A 24,195-nucleotide genomic window follows, 5' to 3' on the forward strand; every position below is an offset into this window, starting at 1 on the left:
TTAACTCTAGCACAGTGAAAAATGCACATGGTATTTACATGTTGAGTTACTTAATTGGTAAAGAGGGAGAAAGAAAAGGGGAGATGAAAAGTGAACAGGTACAATTCCTGACCATTCCTATTAACTTTTGCCAGGAGTTGTGGAAGTAGTTGATCCCCATGTAGGGAAATATCAAGGCCTTACCACATACTGAGTTTATTCTATATGTGATTATAATATACAGAAATTGGGATATTTTAGACATTAAAAAACTCATAAAAAAACAAGCAAATAAACATCAACCTCCACCCATATTAGTTTTTTTTTAAATACAAACCATAAATCAATAAGAAAAAGAAAGCATACAAAAATTTAAACAGCCTGTATGAGATGCATCCTTTTAAGAAGAAAGAAGTAAACAATTAATTATTGGAAAAAAATCACATAGGACTAATGGAATAGAGTGCTAAGATTTTAAAGACCAAATTTCTTAAAGCCTTGAGGAGTCTTGTTTCTAGTGGAACCCAAAGTGAGCCCTGTTCTATACTTGTACTCATTAAGTGAGAGGGCTGATTCAACCTATTTCACCATATCTTTTCTACCTATAAGCAAAAGTATGAGACAGTCTAAAATCTGCTTCAACAACTTATTATAGATTAATTTCCTCCTTTTAACTAGAGTTAAAAGTTCCAGCTTCAATTATAAGGTCATATTGAGCCTTTCCTTTAGCTATATGATTCATTTGAACAAAGCAAAATATAATTTGGCTTTTCTCACAATGTACTTCTTCAAAATTGCATTTCTACAGAATATATCTCTTGAAAATATGACTGCAACACCCATATCTACACACCAAACACTAACCTTGGCCTAAGGTTCTACCTGTTAGTTGTCCATAAGGAGAAGGTGGGAATTTTTATTGCAGAAAATCATTTTACTGAAAGATAGTCCAAATTTTGAACTATAATCAACTAGAGTTTGTTATAAAAGTTTTTCCAATCTCATGATCAGTTGATAATGTTAAAAATTTTAGAAAATCTTGCATTTAAACATCTATCACAAATATTCATGCAATACAGCATACTCATCAATAAAATGTTCTGGTACAGAAGTCATATGTTCTAATCATAGAATAAGTGTTCAAAATAAATAACCTCCTATTCATCTTTCCAAATAGTTAAGCTTTCATTCTACAAATATTTACTGAGTGGCTGTTATTCTGATAAGAGCTAGAAGTTAAAGTAGTCAACATGACAGATACACATATATGGTCCTCATTTAATGAAAGTTAATTTCTATGAAATTAATGAAAGTTAAGTTCTAGGGAAAAAGATATTAAGCAAGAAAATAAGTAGCACTTGAGTTAAGAGTCAGAAGGAAACAAATGGGCTTATAATAGAAAAACAATAATAGAGTGGAAGAAATTGTTAAGCTTTAGGAAGAAAAGTAACATCATGAGACTGAAGGAGAGAATGGGAAATTAATAGGGGCAACACAATTTCTGAATGCAAGAATTCTTAGCATGTTTGAGGAATAGAAAGAAAACCTCAGCTGGGTCAGACTAAGATTGAAAGAGAAGCAGGCTCTGAAGTCTGAGTAGTCCTCTGCAGCCAGATCTTACAGGGTGCTGCCATGATAAGGAGTTTACATTCTAATTACAGGTCCCATGGAAAATCAAATTATTTGAAACAGTATTTGAGAACTGCATGATTTGAGATTTTTTATAAGTTTCTCTGGTCACTTTATGGAGAAAGAATGGGAAGATGGCAATGGAAACAAAACTTGTTAGGAAATTCATAGTATTTATAGCAGTTTAGGTGAAATATTGTTGTGATGAATTCAAAGATAAAAGATAGTGGGAGAGAAGTGATGGATTGAAGATGTGTTTTATATTCAGGTAAGGGATGGCTGATGGATTGCTTGTGGCAGTAAGAGAAAAGACTGAAGGATGACCATATGGCTTCTGGCTTTATTAGTATGGCTAGTGGGCCATTGACTGAGAGATGGGATTTTGAAGGATGAACAGATTGGGAGTTGGAGGCTGAGGTAGGAGCCAAAGTAGGTTGGGATAGAGAGCCAGGAAGAAAGAATTTTATTTCAGAAAAGTTAAATTTGAAGAGTTGTTCATGTAGGCATTCGAATATAGAAACTTGAGCTGCAGAGAAAAGTTTGGGATGGAGATATAAATATACGACATTGAAAGCCATACAAATGATGACTTCACCTTCAGCCATAAGTCTCCATCACCCTAAAGGGAAAACCTCATTTTTTTTTTAAAGATTTATTTATTTATTCATATAGAGCTGGGGTACAGACCAGAAATGCGGAGGGTGAGAGGATTCACCAAAGACAGAGAGGGGAGCAGAACAGGCCGACTGACGAAGCACACTGCTGAGGGGAGCAGCGGGCGGGTCAGGAGAGGTCTGCCACGCCATGTGGATCTCCTCGGGGGCAGGCGGGAATCAAACTCATGCGGGAGTGGCTTAAGCTTCTCAGTGCTATGCTTTTACCCGCTGCGCCACCAGGGAGGGCCCGAAAACCTCATTTTTTAACATTGATTTTTATATACCAGTACCCTTTGGATAAAAGAGAATCATAAACAAGAAGTTCACTTTTTGTGATGACACTAATAGAGGGAAAGAATGAGAAAAAGTAGCAAAGGATAAATCCTTGGCTATGTCTAAACTTCTAGTGAATTTCAAAGTTAATATGTCCTTAAAATCATTAAAACATTAAAAAGAAAGAATGAAAGTTTTTACTAGGTCTATTATAGTTTAGATAAGAACCAGGAAGCATGCCATATAGGAATATGAAAGTTAAGATGGTCTGTGAGAAAACTTGCCATTGAAAGAATTAAAAAGTCTACTGAGTTGAGCCAATAAAAGAATTTTAAGCCCAGTAGTTAGACTAAAGATTGTGATAAATGGTACTTGCTACTTTCAAACCTGAAAGTTCTGAACATCATTATGTATTCAGATGTTTAACAGTCTATGAACAAGTCTTCCAAGTTTATAAAGGAAGCAATTAGCCAATTCAGTCAGAAATGATTATCATATAGCATGGTAACTCATAAAATGAAACAAAGCAAAGTTTAATTAGAAATATACACTTTGTACAAATGGGAAAATTTGGGGTTACATAAAAAGTATCAAAATCTTATTAACTTCCTTTCTATTGATTCTTCTCCTCAATAATTTTGAAAAGAATCTGTCTTTAGTATGTTTTAGTTACCCTTCATTTCAGAAAACAAAAGCTATTAAAAGTGAAATATTGTCCTTTATGGTGTTCTTTACTAAGATACAGGAAAACATATATTTGTAAGTTATTGTATCAGTATCTATTCCATTTTACAACCAAAAGGAAAATGATTAGAAAAGTTATATTTGTTTGACCCCAAATTGACATTATTTTTGACATGATCATCATGAAATAAGGTACATTGGCCAGAACTTATTTTCATGAAATAGTGAGAGTGTGCAAACTAAGAACAAATTAGATATGACAGTCTAATGAGTTTATCAAATTCCTCTTTAATTTCTCCTAAACATCTCTGTATAAGCAAGTTCAAGGCACAATCAGTTTCTGCATTTTGACACCCACATATGGATTGATTCAACATTCATCCATCCGACATTTTCATTCAGCTGTTATAATTATGATAAAGTTCAAAGTTAAAAGTCTGGTATTCATGTCCTTGAAACAGAAGAAAATACATTTTCCCCCTGGCTTTATTTCCCACTAGCCATATGGCTTATCTTTTCTTTCAAAATATATGTCTTAAAACAGTAATCCACAGATTCATCTTCAACTTAGTAGACAGTGTTAATATAGGACTGTCTATGTTACTGTTAGAAGCTATTTTATCTTGGCAAATAAAAACTCTTGGGAGGAGGCAGCCACCCACCTCTGCCCAGTGTCTATTATACTTTCCAAGGTTTCTAGGTTTTCACTCTGAATCCTGTTGAGTAAATCACTTAGTATCTCACCATCATTCTGTAGTCCTTATTTTACTTGTTCCTTATATCTAACTTATAATACATTGTAATAATTGAAGGATATATAATGATTATCTTTGTTTAACTTGCAGGATAAAAGTGTCAAGAGTGAACATAAAGATCTTGCTTAAAATCACAGATTCCTGAAATAGTTTTCACAGGTCAGATATCTGAGTCCAAACAATCTGTAAAATAGCTAAAATGATGCTGAAACACTTTCCTTTGAAGGAAAGGAAACTAAAGGAATCACTACTCTTAGTTTTGGATAGGCATTCAAAATCAAGGCAAAAAAGTTTTAGATTTCCCTTTCTTTTCTTTGTTAAAATGAACATCTCTGAAGTCTTTAGGAAATGAATTAGGTTTCTTGATCAAAAGCACAGTAACCATTAAAATGTTCCCAAAAATGTAAATCCTTTTTATAGCTTTCATTGACTTCTGGAAATGATAGTTAACTTTTTTTTAAATGAAGTACCCATTTTATAAGCAAAAATATGTATTAGATGATCCAATTAAGCTGTCCACATTGGTGAATCTGAGTCCTGGAAAAGCAGAATCCACCCTGATGATGACACTCTTCTATTTGTCCTAATGAATTGTAATACATTCATCTTAAGGCAGAGTTTTACACACCTGTGCATGAGATACAGGTTACCTAACAAATATTTATTAAAAATAACCTCACCATGGGAAACCCGCGGGGATTACAATCGAGATGGAAAAAAAAATGTGCAGAATGATGTAAAAATAAACTTTGTAATAAATAAAATAAAATAAAAATAACCTCACCAAATACAATGAATTCTTTAAAATTCATTTTAGATATTAATTTATGATTTGGTGGGATGAACAAACCCCTCCACATAGGGGGAGATGGAATAGGTCTTTGAAGAAAAGTACTAGAGAATAGTTCACAAAGACAGCTATGTTTCTGAGTATATTCATGGGCATATGTGCTCATTTAGAAAAACAAATACACATTAATTTTGAAAAAGCAATAGTCCTTGAATTCTGATGATTTCTTTGACTCAGATAAGGTCATCTGAGCACATCATGCTATTGGAGTATTAAATTTACTAATCTCAAGTAAAATTTTATTTCATGCCTTACAATTTATCATTGCTTCAAAGTATTCACATGAACACTATTTTCTAAAATAGCAGAAAGTGATTTATATGTATCAATCAGTAAATTAAAATTATGTAGTGCTGATACTGGTTCACCTTCCTATTAATGCCCATCAAGGTAAAAGTATATATTTTAAGGATAAAATGAATATCAATTTCTGCTTCAGGCACAATTGCTGGCTAAGGACTCTAAGGCCTTTCTTCAAGAAGTCAATTCCAGGGTGCATGCCTGGGCTCATAGGATATAAGGAAATTATCTCACTCCCTTTCCCCCCCAAAAAAAAATCTATTGGAAACTGATGAGTAAGCAGTTAACAAATTCATGGTGTATATATTACTTTGTACTATATATATTATATTAATTATGAAAAAAGTCGGTGTCACCATTACAGCAAGAAGACTGAATTTGCACAGTGCTGGAACTGTGCCTGAAACGCCTGTTTTGAGCCAGAGACCCTTAAAAGGTACTAAAATAGTGATGAAGTTGACCTTGCACCTAGCTCATAATAAAAGTAATATAAATTTTATGTATATCTATTAAAATACTTGAATCAATAAATAATACTTGTTTATCTATGAGGCCATTGTTATCTCAATAACAAAAATAAAGACATCTCAAGGGGAAAAATAAAGACAAATATATATATCATGAATAAGGATTTAAATAGCAACAAAATGTTAGCAAATCACATTCAACAATATATTTTATAAATTATATATTCCAACTAAGTGGGATTTATTACAGATATAGATTCATATAACAGTTAAAAATAATCACTCTGCTATTAATCACTTCAACAGTTTGAGAAAGAAAGATCAGGACATCTATAAAGCTCCCAAGCTAAGATTATAATTAATGTTCAGAAATTGGATGCTTTCTCCCAAGGTTTTAGAACAAAGTAAGAATGTCCCATCTACTCACTTCTGTTCAAAATTGTTTTTAAGTTATAACTAGTGCAGTATTTTATTTTATTTTTTATTTATTTATTTTTTTAAAGATTTATTTATTTGTGCATACAGAACTGGGGTACAGGCCAGAGGCTCAGGGGCGGTGAGAGGCCTCACCAGAGACAGAGCTGGGAACAGAACAGGCAGATCGACGAAGTACACTGCTGAGGGGAGCAGCGGGCGGGCTAGGAGAGGTCTGCCACACCATGTGGTCACCTCCGGGGCAGGCGGGAATTGAACTCATGCGGAAGCGGCTGTAGATTCTCAGTGCTATGCTTTAACCCACTGCGCCACCAGGGAGGGCCAGTGCAGTATTTTAAAAAAAAAAAAAGTAACACAACCAGATTGGAAAGGAATAAAGTGATTATCTTTACAGATTTCATAGTCTGTATATGTACAAAATTATATATGTGTGTAAGTATATATGCATATATACATATGTATGTATACATACACATACATATATAATCTATAAGCCAAAACTACCATATCAAATATGCAATTACAATAAAGATTGTAAGATACAAAATAAATATTCAAAAGTCAACTGCTCCTATAAATCATCAGTGAACATTTTTAATTTGAAATATTTTAAAAATACCATTTAAAATATAAAAAAAACTTACTAATTACATATAAGCCTAACAAAGTATGAAATTTATTTTGTGATTATAAAAATTACATAGGATGACCAAAAATCGAGAACAGCCAACAGTATAATGAAGAACAACAAGAGATATAGGAAATAAAAGGCCTGATTTCAATATTTATTACAAACCACAATAATTAAGATAGCATGGTACTGACTTATGAATAGAAATATAGATCAATGGGGGAGAACAGAAATAGAATATAATGACAAAAGAGTGATTAAATGGAGAAAATCTATTATTTTCAACAAATATTGCTGAGACAATTGAACTCATTGGCAAGAAAAAAAAAAAAAAGAACCTAGTCTCAGAATTTACACTTCATATAAAAATTAGTTCAAAAAGTCATAGAACTTTAAGTAAGATCTAAAGGTATAAAAATCTATTACAAAAGTCTATTTTTACATCATTTTGTACATTTTTTTTTCCCATCTCGATTGTAATCCCCCGCGGGTTTCCCATCACCAAGTCACCCGTGTGCCATCACCATAATCCCATGCATTTCCCTCCCCCCTCCCCCGTTTTTGATCCCATTCCCCACTCCAGCCCCACAAAATGTCTCTGGTATATGGTTGTTCTAAAAATCTAAAAGTATAAGACTTGTAGAAAAAACATAGGAAAAATCTCCATGACCTTCAAGTTGGCAGTAAGTTTTTGCAATACCCAAAACATGAAAGAAAAGCATAATTTGGACTTTATTGAAAATGAAATTTTCTTTTCTATAAAAGAAATGCCTTAAAAATATTGAAAAGACAAAGTGTAAACTGGGAGAAAGCATTTGTAAAATATAGATTTGATAGAGGTCTTACATCAAAAATATATAAAGTTTTCTTAAAAAAAAATCCTGTTTTAAAAAAATGTTAAAAACGATCATTGAGTAGGGGTCAGGCCGTTAAATGCTGGGTTTAGCTACAGGTGCTCAGATTTCATAATTCTCTCTGTATTTTTGTCCCGTCTTGGCATTAGTCTTTTCTAAGCACTACTCAGAAACGGTCTATGCTTGCAGTTTTCTCACTTGTAACCCTGCTTATATAGGAACCCCGAGAATGGTAGGCAGGTATGTGAGAGGGCATATTGAATGATTTCTGAAATTAAATCTCAGTGTTTTGCTCAGTTTTATTTCAAGTTTGTGGTTCTCAAAATATTTTCCAGTGGTATAGTTTTTTTATTTCCTCTTGCCATCTTCTCCCTTCAGAGCCTGTAGAATTCCCAGTTTATATGCTGTAGCCCTGACCTCTATTGACCGTTGGTGTTGTTTTGTTTTGTTCTTTTCTGATTAGGTGCTAGGAAGGCTAGAGAGTGCTAGAAGCAGGAAAACTACTCTCTCCCAGCTGTGACTGAGCTCTGGCAAGGTCTTTTACCCTGAGAGTAGGTCTTTGTTTTGAAGAAGGCTTTAGAAATATTTCACAATGAGTATCCTTTCTCTTAAGGTTTTTTTGATCTTTCTCTAAGAACATTGCAAATGTCTTGTAGGAGGGCTTGGAGACTAGGACTGACCTACCTGATTTTTTCTTTTTTTTTTTTTTTGAAAAGATTTATTTATGCATACAAGAACTGGGGTGTAGGCCAGAGGTGCAGGCAATAAGAGGATTCATCAGAGACAGAGTGACAAGCAGAACAGGCAGATTTACTGGAATACACTGCTGAGGGGGGCAGTGGGTGGATTAGGAGAGGTCTGCCATGCCATGTGGGTCACCCCCCTGGCCTGGGGGGACCAGCGGGGTATGGAACTTGTGTTGCAGATAGCTTCATAGTGCTGTGTGTTACCCCCTGCACTTAACCACCAAGGAGTCCCTGGTTCTCTTATTTTAAACTTGTCCATACTCAGCCTCACACAATTTGTCAGTCATTTTGCTTTCAGTTAGCAAATTATTGCAGGATCTGACTGGATGTGTTTTTCCAGGTTTCAGGCGAGCAATTTATCCTACATCCTTAATTCTTTAATGGATTTAAGAAATGTTGATTTTCAGATTGTCCAGGTTTTTCTTGTTGTAAGGGTAAAATGAGCAGGTCAAAATATTTTCCAGATCTTGTTGAGACCATTCAGTAGCTAAAACAGAATACTGCAAACAGAGTGGCTAGCTTATAAACAACTAATCTCTTATGTCTCAGTGTTCTGGAGGCTGGAAACTCTAAGATCAAGGTGGCATATGGTCCCACTCTCCTGAGGATCTTCTTCACCATTCCTAACTAGCATATTTCCCTGATTCCCATCTTACGGAAGAGGCTAGGGGTCTCTCAGAGCATTTCTTTTAAGGAATTAACCCCATTTATGAATATTGTCTCTTATGACAGAGACACCTACCAAAGGTCCCACCTATTGGGAATCAGAATTTCATCATGACAATAGACAACAGCAGTTTTTCAGTATATATTTTAGATTAGTGACTGGGTAAAACGGGAGTTAAAGCGAACCTTTTGTTGGTATTTATATTTAACCATATACACTAGAATAAATAGAGATGTTAATCTTACAATTGAAACTGTCATCTAGACTAGTGTATCTAGACTAGTGTTTGTCCTTCTGTGGTCCCAGGACTAGTGGTATCAGTTTCATCTGGAAACATGTAAAAAATGCAAATTCTTGAGTTTAATCAGATATACTAAATAAAAAATTCAGAATAATGGAGCCAAAATAATCTTAACAAGTCCTCCAGGTGCTTCTGTTGCTACCTCATTTGAAAACCACTGACCAACACTAAACTATAATTGCAATTGTAACTGGAATACATTTATAATTTTCTAATTAAATTGTCTGTTAATTTTATACCTATTGTAAAAAAAAAGTTAATTATTCATTATTAATGATTCTATTACTCTGGAGATTACCTTAATCACAAAATGCGACCTTAAAGTAATACTAAATTTGAATTGTGAAAACATAATGATGAATTTACAAGTTTTACATCATATTGGAATTGGAAGGTTCCATTTTATAGCGTAAGGAGTTATTATTTTAATTTTTATTTCTAAACTCTCATCTTGAGATAATTTTATGTTTGCAAAAGTAATATGCCCTTCACCCAGCTACCCCAATATTTAACACCGTAACATAATCATAATGCAGTGATCATTAGCCAGAGTTGAAAATACTATAACATAATCTGCAAACCTTCTTAAATTTCACCAATTTTCCCCTTAATGTCCTTTTTTCAAATCCAAGACCTACTGTGGATTAAACACTATAGTTGCTTTATGTCCTTAATCTCCTTTAATCTTGGACAGTTGCTAGTTTGTTTTTCTTGAATGCAAATTTTGAAGCATTCAGGCAAGTTTTTTATAGTATACACTTCAATTTAAGTTTGTCTGATTTTTCCATGATAATATTCACTGTTGTATTTTTTATAAGAATACCATTGAAATGATATAACATCTTCTCACTGCATTATCACATTGGTATTGGTGATGTTTTATCTGTGATCACTTGGTTAAGGTCATATTGCCAGGTTTATAGACTGTGAAGCTATCCTATTGTTTTCCCCCTGTATAAGAGGGGCATACTTTGAAAATATGGAAATATTCTGTTTCACATGATAATTTCTCCACAGATGATTCTTGCCTATAATATTTCTGTGTTACTGACCAAATGGTGAATTTAAAGAAAAAAGGTCACCTTTTTTCTTGTGTAATTAAGAATTCTACTAGGAAGAAAAGCTATCTCTGGCTTTCTTTTTAAATTGTACCCCTATGTATTTATGCCATTGTAAATTCACAAAATGATACTTTATTCTATGGGTTATATTCCACCACTCTCATTATTTCATTGCTAAATTGTTCCAGATGCAGTGGCAGGGAACTCAGGTAAACCAGCATTCTTTTAATGTGTCATGACTTCTTAAGTAGTTGAGTACTCATTTCCTAACACCTCACATATTCCAGGTTCATTGTTCACTTTCTTTGCTTCCACCTTAGAATCAGTCATTTCTCCAGAGAGCCTGTGTTGATTTCATTAATGAACCTAAGATATTGGCATTAGGTATGTTCATGGCTATTAAATCATCCTCACTCTGAGGCTCTTTCAATGGAGAGAGCTAAGATATATATGTATACACACTTTTATGATGCATCTCTGTCTATTTCTGTCTCTCTAGCATTACAGGTATCTTTATGAAACCATAGTTAACACTAGTACCTCCACTTCCAGTCCATTACCAAATAGTTCATTTAAACTCTAACCATTTCTCTATTTGTAATTACTTTCATGGGAAAAAAATATCTGGCTCTCATTCTTTTATTGTTCCAGAATACATATAGTTTCAGAATCACTATACTTTGTCTCTGTGGAAAAGAAATTAGAGTATTTGCATTTAAAAGTCCTTAGTATTTTGGGTTTAGACAGTTATATATTTCCAGAAGTTCATATTACTACGTTCATAACTTTTATAATTTTCATAATTTTACGTTCATAATGTTCATGATTTTCCTACTCTTTTCTCTCATTTTTATTTAGAAAACAGCATAAATTGCAACAACACATAAGATGCATAAGCGATTTTGGTTTTTTGATTTTTTCTTTTATGCTGTATGTCTAGTGTCTAGAACAGAACCTGACAATAGCCACTAAGACAAAGTTGCTTCACAAGATTATCCAAATAATTATATAAATACCTGTGTAGCAATTGGTATTCTGCCAAAATTAAGATGTTGGTGGACAATCACCACTAGGTGACAGTATAAAGCATTCATTTTTTAAATTAGTACAATATTAATATAATTAAATCCATGAAAGCAAAAAGTGAGAGATAATCACACTATAAAACACATAGCTTGTAACCTAGGAGAATCAATGTAAGAAAAACAGTAAATCAAATATACATGTCTACTTAGTTCTCATTTATGAAAACAGGTTGAACATTTGAGAAATAGGAGCTCTTTAAGAAATAAAATTAGGTAGGCAGGAGATGAGGACTGGAGAAACAGAGAATGAGGAGAAAGCTTTTGCTAAGGCCACAAAGACAGTATTAAAGTTACATTAATCTAGGATAACTCTAATATTGAATGAAGTCATATACACATTGAACAATAAAGATATGTATAGGGAATGTTGTGTGATTTTTCCTCATATTTTAGAATTGAGAACACTGAGGTGAATGTTTATGCAGTGTCACACAGCTGTTCTGTTTCCAGAACCCCTGATTTTTCTCACTATCCCAACTGACTCATTGCCAATAAATTCTTAGTAACAAATAACTGAACTAGAAATAGTACATACCATTACCTCAAGTTAGTCTTGGAAAAGTCAAACTAGTAATTGATTGTTTTGAGAATCTAAAATTATCTGTGATGTTATTTTAAGAATTTTAGCTATTACAGTTATGTTAATTATAATACATGAATTTTACTCTCACCACTTAATAAATAACAGTTCTTATAGTTGGCTACTGTCTCAATGAGAAATTAAAAACATGAGAATGACACTAAAACATTCGTTTACCTCAAAGTGCTTCTTCTTTAGTGGAAACAGAATCTATTTAAGTAAAGTGTGTTTAACCTAGAATTATGCTTTCCAGTTTTTCCTAGAGATTAGAGACAACTTCACTCTACTTGGGATGTCTTTCCTATGAAGGCTCCAAACACATCTACCAAATTATAAAGAAAAGAAGATTAGAAAAATTTAAAGTATTTTTAGATTTATAGTGCTACATTAGGCTTCCTACAGTAAAACTGACACTTTTATGAAATAAATCATTTACAAACTAAATATTATGTCAGCTAAACATTTTTAAGAGTCAGACCAATTGACAGAGATTTGAAGCAAAAAATAACCAGAAATTTATTAGTTTATGCTCTTTATTTTGAAATCTCAATGTATTTTCATTAGTTTATGTTCTTTATTTTGAAATCTTAATGTATTTTCATGGCTAAGCTTTTTCAATATTAAGATTATTTTCCAGTTTTGGTAATAATAATGCAAGTGGAATTTAAGTTTAAGTGAACACCTATTTTTATACCTTTAACAGAATTTTATCATTTCATATGATAATTACTATAAATAGACAATAGGATAATACATGCATGTGTGCATACACACACACACACACACACACATATATATGTATATAATTATTCTTTAGGAAAATTTCCAAGTATAATTTTTTTCTAAAGATTTATTTATTTATACATACAGAATTGGGGTATAGGCCCGAGGTACATGGGGTGGTGAGAGGATTCACCAGAGTCAGAGTGGGGAGCAGAACAGGCTGGCTGACACTGCTGAGGGGAACAGGGAGCGGATCAGGAGAGGTCTGCCACCCCATGTGGATCACCTCCGGGGTGGGGATAGAACTCATGCTGAAGAAACCTTTAGTTTCTTAGTGCTGTGCTTTAACCTGCTGTGCCGCCAGGAAGGACCCTCCAAATATAAATTTTAATTAATTTTTCTCATTATTCTATTACTTGCTGTGACTTTAGTAACAATAAGTTTTATGGTAGAGGATTAAGAAAAAATGGCAAAATCTCTCATGTGAAAAACAATTCCACACTTAAGTATATTATATTTATTGTAAAAATTACTTAAAATTTATAATAGTTACATAAATATTATTTTTAAAGGGGGAGTTGTGTTTTGGGCTAAATATATAAGTGCATTAAATATTAGATAATTTTAAATGTTTATTAAGTAAATAAAATAACAATGTGGTAAGTGGAAACATTGTAAGATCAATACTGAGTAAATTAAGTATAAATACATGGTATGACATATGTCATGAGCTCCTTAATGTGAGTATAACACTGATAGAATCTAAATTATGGAAGCAATAATTTAATGCTTGGTGAAAAACTAAATTCACATATTGGTTTTTGACAGTTTATTGTCTAAAGGGCAGCATAGCAGCATAGCAAGCTACTAAAAAAAAAATTGGATGGGTTGTAGTAATAGGTCATTTATCAATAACAACTGGAAATAAAATATTTGCTTAATATGTCCTAAGGGTATATCCTAAGGGATACATTCATAAAAGCCCCACAGAGTACCAAATCATTGACAAATTTGGATTTAAAAATTTTCCTAAAGCATTTTTTTTTATCCTATACCCAGTATTTAGAATAAACTGTGTTGAAATTTTACTATAGGTCTCTGTATTTGTAGTCATATATATGTATTATATTTAACTGTGTGGTAGGTGATATTTGTAAATTGTAAGCTTCATGATACCTTACCACTAAATATTTTTTAGTGCATCAGCTAAGAATAAGAATTTGTTTCTATATTACTATAACCCTGTGGTCACACATTGTTCTGGATGTTTCCATGAGGGCCTTTTAGATGAGATTTACATTTAACTTAGCTGACTTTGAATAAAACAGACAGCCTTCTTCAATGTGGGTGGGTCTTATCTAATCAGTTCAAGGCCTGACTAGAAAAAAACACTGACCTCTCTAAGAAACAGGAATTCTGCCAGCAGATGGCCTTTAGATTTGTTTTGCAACTCTTTTCTGAGTCTCTTTTCAGCCAGTGTTTCCCATTAAATTTTGAAATCACTAAGCACCCACAAGTGTATGAGTCAATTTTTTAACATAAATCTCTTTCTATATATGCACATTCTATTCCCCCCCACCCCGCCCCCCAGAGAATTCTGAGTAATAGAAACACCATCACCATATTTTTCAAGTTTCATATTTTCATTTAGAATTTCCCTAACTTTCTTCAAAATGTTGTTTTATCTTTTGTGTGTGTGTAGCTTTGAATCAACCAAAGTTCATGCTTTCTTTTTTTGACTTCATGCTTCTTTTCTTGTTTTCTATGTCATCTGATGTTTTGAAGATATGTAGCCTACATAAATATGGTCACATAGTCTAGGATCCATGTTTTACTCTTGGTGTCATTTTTCTTGTTTTTTAATTCCTTATATTTCCTATAACCAAGAACTTAAATATGAGTTGACTTGATCTAGGTGCAGCACTTTGGGCATCAATCTTCCTGGAGTTTGTGATATTTCATCAGAAGGTATACAGTGTCACCTGACACTACTAATGAGACAATATTTCCTGCCAGAGTTAAGTGGACACAACTCCTAGATCTCTCTATTGGAAAGTTACTGTTTTCCTGCTCTCTGAAATTAGGAAGTGATTTTTTTGGGATGATACAGTGACTTCAAGGAATATCCTGTTTTCCAACAGCTTTTCCTTTATGATTTTAGCCTCTAATAACGATCCTTTCCTGAAATAATGTATTCAGGGCCGCAAAACAGTCATTTTTGAATGTTATCATTCCCTTAACCTTTTAAGCAGACATTGTAAAACTTCTTTTCTTATTTAAAGAGCTTTATATCATTACTATGAATTGCACTACCTCCAAAAGTGTTATGCTAAATATTTCACTTTCTCTTTAATTAATTCATTTTGAGAACAAGGAGTTAGTATTACAATCTCTTCATTGGTAGCATCTCTTTTCTCTGTGTGATACCACAATGTGTAAATAGCTTTTTACATTCAATGATTACAGTCAAATACAGCCATTATTCTTTTGTTTAGTGGTCATAATGTTCTGAAGCTGGTTCCTGGGTCCTTGTGACATGGTTCCGTTGAGAGCTTGCTTGTTTTCTGGCACCAGTATCAGGTTCAATGTGTACTTTCCCTGAGCCAGTGCTAGAGCAGCCATTTCTCCAAAATAGTATTGAGAAACAACAATCTAGTCACAAGGTGTGCTCATTGGATATTTAAAAAATAATGTTAAATGAATGACCAAGCTGGCATGGAAATAGGAACTTTAGAAGTATCTAGAGAGATAAGGGAATATTTTGTAGGCTTATAGCTTGGGCTTCAATGAGCCATAGAAATGGAGAAGATCAAAATTATAGTTCATGGGAGCTCTCAAAAAAGGAAGATTGAATCATAAACTACCACACAAAACCTGAAAAGCAGTGTTCTCTTGGTTGAATTAGAAAGAGGGCAAAGTGGGGACAGAGGAACATGGTAGGATATTTTTCTACATTTGCCACCAGTCTATTTTCTTTCCACCAGAACTGGAAAGAAAAAGAAAAAAATTTCTGAAATTTCTCAAGCATTTACCTTAACCTAGATTGGGAAATTAATTATTTAGCACCACCTTTCTGACCTACAAAATCTATAATTCAAATTCTACGTGATCCTTGGCTAATAGTATCCAATTTACCTGCAGAACCAAAACAGATCTTCTCTGAAAGAACAACTTTGAAACCTCCACCTCACAGTATTCACACAGTGGAGAAAGTAGTGAGAGAGAGAACAGGAAAACCATTGTTTTTAAGCCTGCAAAACAGTATTGCATGGATTGTGTACATTGATATTGCCAGGTAAGTAAATAAATAAAGTACTTTTATAGGGAAAAAAAGGGCAAAATTATGACACAGAACACGAGATTGTGAGAAACTTAATAGATGTGCTAAACACAAATTACTTACCACTTGCTTAAAAGAGAATTAATGAAGGAGAATACTGAATTTAATAAATCACCCAGATGCAACAAAGTTATAAATAAATAAAAATGTAAAAGAGATGTTAATAGGTATTGAGGATAAAGATAATAAAAATCATTGCATGTCCAGAGAGAAGAATCTTGAGAATGGATAAAAGGGCAATATTAAAGTGGTAATTATTGAGAATTTTCCACAACTGATAAAGACACCAATACTGAAACTAAAATTGATGAAGTATGCACCTTGGCACAATATAGAAACTACAATGAAACTGCAAATCAATAAACAAAGTGAATTAAAGAACTCCAGTTAATAAGTACATCCTAAAGGAAATTATTAAAAAAAAAAGTGGAACAGTGATAATGAAATTATTATACATCAAAATGTATAGCATGTGATAACCAGTACCTAGAGGAACACTAAAGGATTTCACATTCTTACAATTGAAAAAAAGAGCTTGAAGTCAATGGGGTAATATTCCAATCTAAGAAGCTGAAACAAGAACCACTGGCTAACTCCAACATTATGTTAAAGATAGAAGAAAAAATAAATAATTAAGATAGTTCCAAATTTTTGAAAAATAAAAATAGCAATTTTTGAAATTAATTTTACTTTTAATATTTTTAAATAATACGTTTATTTTTACAGCATGTTGTGCCTTTTTCCATCTCAGTTGCAATTCCCATGTGCTCCCATCACCAAATCACTTGTGTGTAATCACCATAGTCCAGGGCACTTCCCTCCTCCCGCCCCCCATTTTGATCCCATTCCCTACTCCACCCCTGTAAAATGTCTCTGGTATATAGTTGTTTATCATTTGGTATGATTAATACAGAAAAATACCACATATGAAAAATTTGGATTACATAACAAACATATTCTTGTAACAAATGCTTCATTTCATATGTAACCCTATGTGTTTCACTCTGCATTTAATATATTTGTGAGGGGGCCCACTAGACTTCACTAGGCTACCAATGAGGTCCATACATAATAGTTAGAAGCACTAGGTTATAAAGTTTTAGAGTCATTATCTTCATTATCCAGGAGACTGAGAAAAATTAACTTTAATTATTTTCCTTATGAATTTCTAGATGGATAGATGGAAAATAGGACAGTTAAGCAAATGAGAGACAAATAGACAAATGGATAAGCATACCTATAAAATGTCGGTCTACTTATAGACCAACCTATAATCATGTCTACCTATAAACATGTTGACTATATATATAGTCAACATATATACACACACACACACATATATATGTGTGTATATATATACACACATATATATATATCTGTATATATATGTATATATATCTGTATATATACATATATATATATATATATATACAAGAAAGAATTCATAATGGGATTATTTGTTACTACTTGAAATTTTTCATTCAAATATTTGCATTTTCATATTTTCACTATTGTTTTAGCAATATCTTCCCCTATTTTAGGTCATAAACTTAATGGAATTTGATCATTAATGAACTAAGATTGAATATCTTTTAGAATTTTTCTCCTGATAAGTAAAAATATAACATATGTATTCATCATAACAGTTAATGTAGATGTCACATTTAATAAAAAAATAATTATCTTAAGTCACTCTTTAGGTGCAGTCATAATTCTTAGTGAAAAATCAGTGTTTGAAAATAAAAATTAGTGATCCATCAGTATTCTAGAAAGTTTGAGGGAAACCTAGCTAATAAATATAATGAAACCTTGGCCTTAACTGCTAAGTGAGATTTCTCTCCTTTGCAAGATAGCATTAATTTAAATTTCAACTCAGCTAAAGAAAAGAATGGAAATGGACCTCTTAGTCAATAACTTCTTAAAGTAGTAGAGTAAACCTACCAGTTATGTAAGAATCCAAGAGAGAAGTTAAGAGAGGGTAGTTCAAATACCAAAGCTGAAAATGTGGTAAGAAAAAGAAGGAAAAAAGCATCTACACTCTGGGGTTAAACTAAAGGGATTAAATTACAGAATAAGCCCTCAAGACCTTGTCTAGTTACACATTTCTCAGACAGTTAAACTGTTCTATGTCCATTAACCTACAGAGCAGTACATAACTGACATACCTTATCCATTAATTGGAGCCCATCTCCCAATGAAAACCTCACCTCTCTTTATGAAGAGTATATAAGATGAACAGAACACACATATATCATTCTAGTAATTCAGTAAATGCAAACCATTATTTAACCACGTATTGGAGGAAAATCAATAAGCGTCCATAGTAAAAATCAAAAGGAATAAACAAGTTCAATACAACCTCTATCAAAATTTCAAAACGAATACAACACACATTTCTAAAATTAACATGAACCATCAAATAGCCAAAGCAATTCTGACCCATAAAGGAGAAATTATGATGGTATCACAATCCCAGACCTCAAACAATAATACAAAGACCTAATAGTCTTAACAGCATGGTGCTGAACTAAATATTTACACAGACCAACAGAATAGAATCAGAGCCCAGAAATAATCCCACACTTGCACAGACAATTAATTCATGACAAAGAAGCCAATAATATGCACTGGATCAAAAAAAGCCTCTTCAATAAATGATGGTGGGAGAACTGGACAACCACATGCAAAAGGATGAAACCATACCTCTACCTCATACCACAGACAAAAATTAACTCAAAATTGATAAAAGATCTGAAACCATAAACTACTAGAAGAAAATATAAAGGCATTATGTGGCAAAGGCATCAGGGGTGACTTTATGTATTCATCTCCAACAATAAGGAAAAAGTGGAGATAAATAATTGGGACTGTATCAAACTGAAAAGCTCCACACACTGAAATAAACCATAATTAAAGCAAAAACATATCCTACTGAATGGGAGATAATATTTGCATATCACACATCCACAAAGGACTTCACACAAATTCATAAAAAGAAAATGAATAATCCAATTTAAAAAGTGGGCAAAAGAACTTAAGTATACATTTATCCAAAGAAGACACACAGATGGACAACATGGATATGAAAAAAAATGCTTGTTATTAGTTATCATCAGAAAAATGTAAATCAAAACCACAGTGAGTTCCCACCTCTCACTTATGAGAATGGCCAATATCAAGAAGACCAGAAACAAGTGTTGGCAAGGATGTGGGAAAAAAAGCAACCCTCTTACGCTATTGGTGGGAATGTAGAATAATTTATTCTCTATGTAAAGCAATAAAGTTTTCTAAAACATGTTAAAAATTATTCTATTATAATATATAGCAATTCCACTCTTTGGCATATACCCAAAGAAAGTGAAACACTAATTTGAAAGTAAGCATGTACTCACTGTACATTGCAACACATAGCCAAACTAGGAAGGACCCTAAGTGCCAAAAAAGAATGAATGAATCAAGAAGTTGGGTTTGTGTTTGTGCATGTGTATGTGTACATGTGTGTTCCAAACAATGGGATATTACTTTGCTGTCAAAAAACTAATTCTTGCCATTAGTAGCAACTTGGATAGAGATGGAACGGACTGTGCTAGGCAAAATAAATCAGAAGTAGACAATTACTGATGATGTCACTTGTAGAATATAGAGATACCAAACATAGGGTCAAATAAACCTAAACTAACAACAAATTCTAGAAAACTGACAGTAGAACTGAGGCTATGAGAATGAATGGGAGTAGAAGCTGGAAAAAAGTAGGGAGGCAGCATAACAGACTATAGGTATACAATCTAGGTGATTTGTTGGTGGTTTAGAAACAACACCTAACTGGGGGTGGTCATGTACCTTTAAAACACAAATAGTGATGTTTATCAAAGTTACCTCAGACAATAAATGAACTTTAAAAATTGATCTTATATAAATAAGTAATTTAGGAAATAGAATGAAAATTTAAAATATTTCAGTTATGTTCCTCAGAGAAGTTTAGGATGATAATGCAGCCATAAAACAAGACTAGACTATTACAACAACATGAACTATTAGAAAATGTTAATCTCATAAGCATTCTAGGAGTTAGTGATTAATGAAGAAAATAAATAAATTTTAAAGCTACTTTAAAAAAATTAGGTTTGAGCTGTATATGTAACGGAAACCCACATATTATTATATGCCAGTGAAATTTTGGGACTTAGAGGACAAAAAGGAAATCAAGAAACTTTTGAGCAAATAGATAATAAAATTAAAAATAGCACAATACATGAAACCACAACTATTCCAGCAAAATTGGATGCTCAAAGACAGTAATAAATGCTATTAAATTTAACTGTAAAAATAACTTTACATAACATTTTTCCATAGTTATCTGTCAGTTGAATGTGGAAAAATAATTCATGAAATATATTTTTATAATATATAGACATAATGCACTCTATAGTATTTATATATGACTAACATATGTTCAATCTTACTTTCCCAGCATAAAGAATTTGCTTCTTTTCCATATGCATGGTTATTAGTTTCTCTGGAAAGTAACATTAAAAAAAAACTCTTTTGATAATCATCTATTGTCATAAAGTGGGGGCGGGGGAAGCAGATGGCACAGCAGCATATCTATGTGTTTCCATCTTTGAATTGGAAGATGCATATCCATTTGTTTTTGTATTAGATACATTATAGGTAAATAAATACTCTTGAACCTGTAATGCTTAAGTTTCCTTTAGTCAAAACATCAAAAGCTTCATTTTGTTAATTTTTTGATTTACTAATTTCTTTATTATTATCCCCTATTCATATTCTTCATTCTTCCACAGCTGTGTATCTTTTATATGTTTTTATGAACTATGAATAATCTATTGCTGTAATTTTAATTCATGTTAAACATATAATGTAGGTTGCCTTGTATTTCTTTACAGTTGCTCTCAAAAATGATAAAGCAAGAACTAAAACAATAAATGGTATATATAATTATGATATTAAATACCAAATGGACTACAAAACAAAAACTAATTTTAAACATTTAATTTTGGAGAATCAAACTGCACAAGAAACAGAGATCCTTCATTTTGTTAAATTATTTCCTTTTCAGGAAGTTAAATCCTTGTATTTTGCAGCACCTGTAATGCCACAATGTCGAAGAATCTGTGATACACAATTAGATATTATTCCTTTTGTATATTGAGTATTCTACCACTTTTTGATTTATTAGTATCATGTATTAGACTCATTTTTATGTTTGTGTTTAGCACAGGATAACAATTTCCAAGTCCAGAAAATGGTTGCAGGCTCCTCTCTTGAATGTAGAAAGTGTTCTTTACAAGTGATATTTTTTTCTGTGAATGTATTGGTTTTCCTGACAAAAATTTAGTCTGTATTTGACAAATTTGTGTTCTCTTGAAAATAGCATATTAAAAATGAGAATCTCTCACTAGACTAATTTGATCTGAAATAAGAGAACATGTATCTCTTGTACATATACGCAAGAACACATTTAAAATTGAACATATCTAATAAATACTATGTAAAGACAGGGAAAATATTTAGAAAGAAATTCTTTGGATATCTATAATGCTCTGATGTCTCATGAACATATGTGGAATAAGTAAATTTTTCCATTCCACAGATGCTGAGAGAAGAAGAGCTTCCATCTGCCAGTGAGAGAGACAGCTGATTACTTAGCCAGGGATTTCTTTGGAGTTCAGTAAGATTGTTACAATACCTAGGCTATAAAATAATATCACTAAAGACATCCTTGTCTTAATCCTTAGAATTATGAAAATGTTAATTGTAACAAAGGAAATGAATCAACTGAGTTTAACATTTAGAGATATCTGAATGAGTTCAGTGAAATCACAGATATCCTTAAAAATGGAAGGGGAAGACAGAAAAGGCCAATCAGAGTTTTAACTGTGGAAGGATCTGAGAGATGCAATATTGTTGGCTTCGAAGAGGACAAAGGTAGCCAAAAGCTAAAGAATATGGGCAGCCCCTATATGCTAAAAAGCAAGGAAATACCTTCATTTAGAGCCTCCAGAAATGAATACAGTTTTGCAAACACCTTGATTTAAGCACAGTGAGACTTGTGTTGGACTTTACCCATCGAACTATAGTAGAAACCTGTGTTTTTTAAGGTGCTAAGTTTATGGCAATTGGTTATACCAGCAATAGAAAAACCAACATATTTTCCTTATTACAATGCCAAACTTGTTCCTTACTAAAATTACCTGAGATCAGCAAATCAACTGTGACTTCAACAGGTTCTGCTCAGTTCTGTTCTATGTTTCTTCATGTTAGAACCAGGTTCAAAGAAATAACTAAAATCTGTATCAGTTCTTCTCAAGTACAAAGTGGGCACAAAAAAATAAGACTAAATTAAATAAGCATATTGAAAGAATTTTCTCAGATATAGACTAAGTCATATCTGCTCACATTCCATAGGCCATAGCAAACCATATGACCAAACTAAAGTAATAGGATGAGAAGAATAAGGCTTATTTGGCAAAAAGGAAAGGAACAATTATAATTGGTGAATTTATAATACAATATACCACAGACATGAAGAACATGAATTTTAGCTATGCAGAACTCAATTATCTTCCTCATGTTTTCCTAAGCTAAATTGACCATCCCTAAAACAGTCCAAGTAATGTCTTCTGTTGACTGTTTTCCATGGTTTTTCAAAGAGACAAAATGTGCCTGTTGTTAAAGAAAAACAGTACAGAAGAATCATGAACTGCACATGGCTTCATATCTCCAGTTTCAGGATTAAAATAAGCCTACATGATGTAATCATTATTTTGCACTTACAGTCCTAACCCTCTACATCTCAGTATATATTCATGTGCCAGGCCCTGTGTGCTGGTGAAAAAATGATTTTGTTATAGTCAAGAATTAAACAAATTGGGGTGAAGGGTAGCTTATGTGTTTGATCCAAAGCAAAGTAAATTAAATGCAGTTTTGCCTTTGTTAACAGTTACATGATTTGTATATTCATTTTGTTTGTTTGTTTGTTTTGGATGGTCTAACTTTTCTACAGTAATTTCTAGTGTCAGGAACTCATGCTATACCTTGCCTATCTACCAAGGCCCATGAAACTACCTCACCTTACTCTAACCTATCTTATTGATAGCCGGTGGTCTTGCTAATGTCTCAGTCCTCATTTCTGTTATCAAACTAACCTCCAGTTTTGGAGGGATTTTGAATACTTGTAAATAATCCTTAGTTTGTTCTAGAATATCCACCATACGATATTCTCATCATTACTAATGAGCATTCATTATTGGGATCCTGTAGGTTGAGGCCTAACTAACCAAAATTACAAATGTTTTCTCAGAAGGTTACTACTGAACTTTACTAACAAGTTTACAGAATATTTTTAAAATTTGTATTCCATTTGCAGTTATATGCAAGTAACAGGGACTACAATGCAGAAAATGATATAGTTCCTGTCCTTGATAACTCACATTCTTAGGAAGGGGAGTTACCTACATAAAATAAATAAATAGATCCTGCATAGTGTTCCAGGACTGGTTTTCCTTCTGATATATGTCTCACCCTTACCTGGTTCTCTTCTTCAACACAGAGATCCAATACCTCCAAGGTATGTTTCTCAGGATGCTTTCTCAGCTGGCTTTCTCCTAGAGTCAGCCAAAGAAGATGCTAAGTGGAGACTGGGTAGCACTAAAAGGGAGAATAAAATAATAAGTGAAAAATGAGGCTTGAAAAAAATTACTAAGTACCTAAGATTACATATTTAGAAACTGGCAGAGTTGGAATCTGAAGCCTGAACTTATCAATTAGGATCCCTCTCTTTCTTACTCTCCTATATTTAACCAATTACCACTTAGCAGAACTGCAAGGAGGGAGAATAGCCATGTACTGGTGGATATGTCTTAAAGAGATGAACACACACAGAAGATGCTACTTCCTGTGCAGTGCCCTCCAACTGTCAAAGAATGTGATAAAGGAAAGGAGATCATGTATGGGACAGTGATTGAAAAGTGGGATAAGTTGCAAGAGAATAACTCTCTTATAGGGAGAGTTCTTAGACTTTATCCTGATGGAGGAAGGAAGACTTAGATGAGAGGAAAGCATCACAGGAGTGTTGCAGAAGCTTTTTTTTTTTTTTTAAGATTTATTTATGCATACAGAACTGGGGTACAGGCCAGAGGTGCAGGGGCAGTGAGAG

The sequence above is a fragment of the Condylura cristata genome, unplaced genomic scaffold (genome assembly GCF_000260355.1).
Source record: "Condylura cristata isolate star-nosed mole 26May11 unplaced genomic scaffold, ConCri1.0 scaffold00016, whole genome shotgun sequence".
Lineage (NCBI taxonomy): Eukaryota > Metazoa > Chordata > Mammalia > Eulipotyphla > Talpidae > Condylura > Condylura cristata.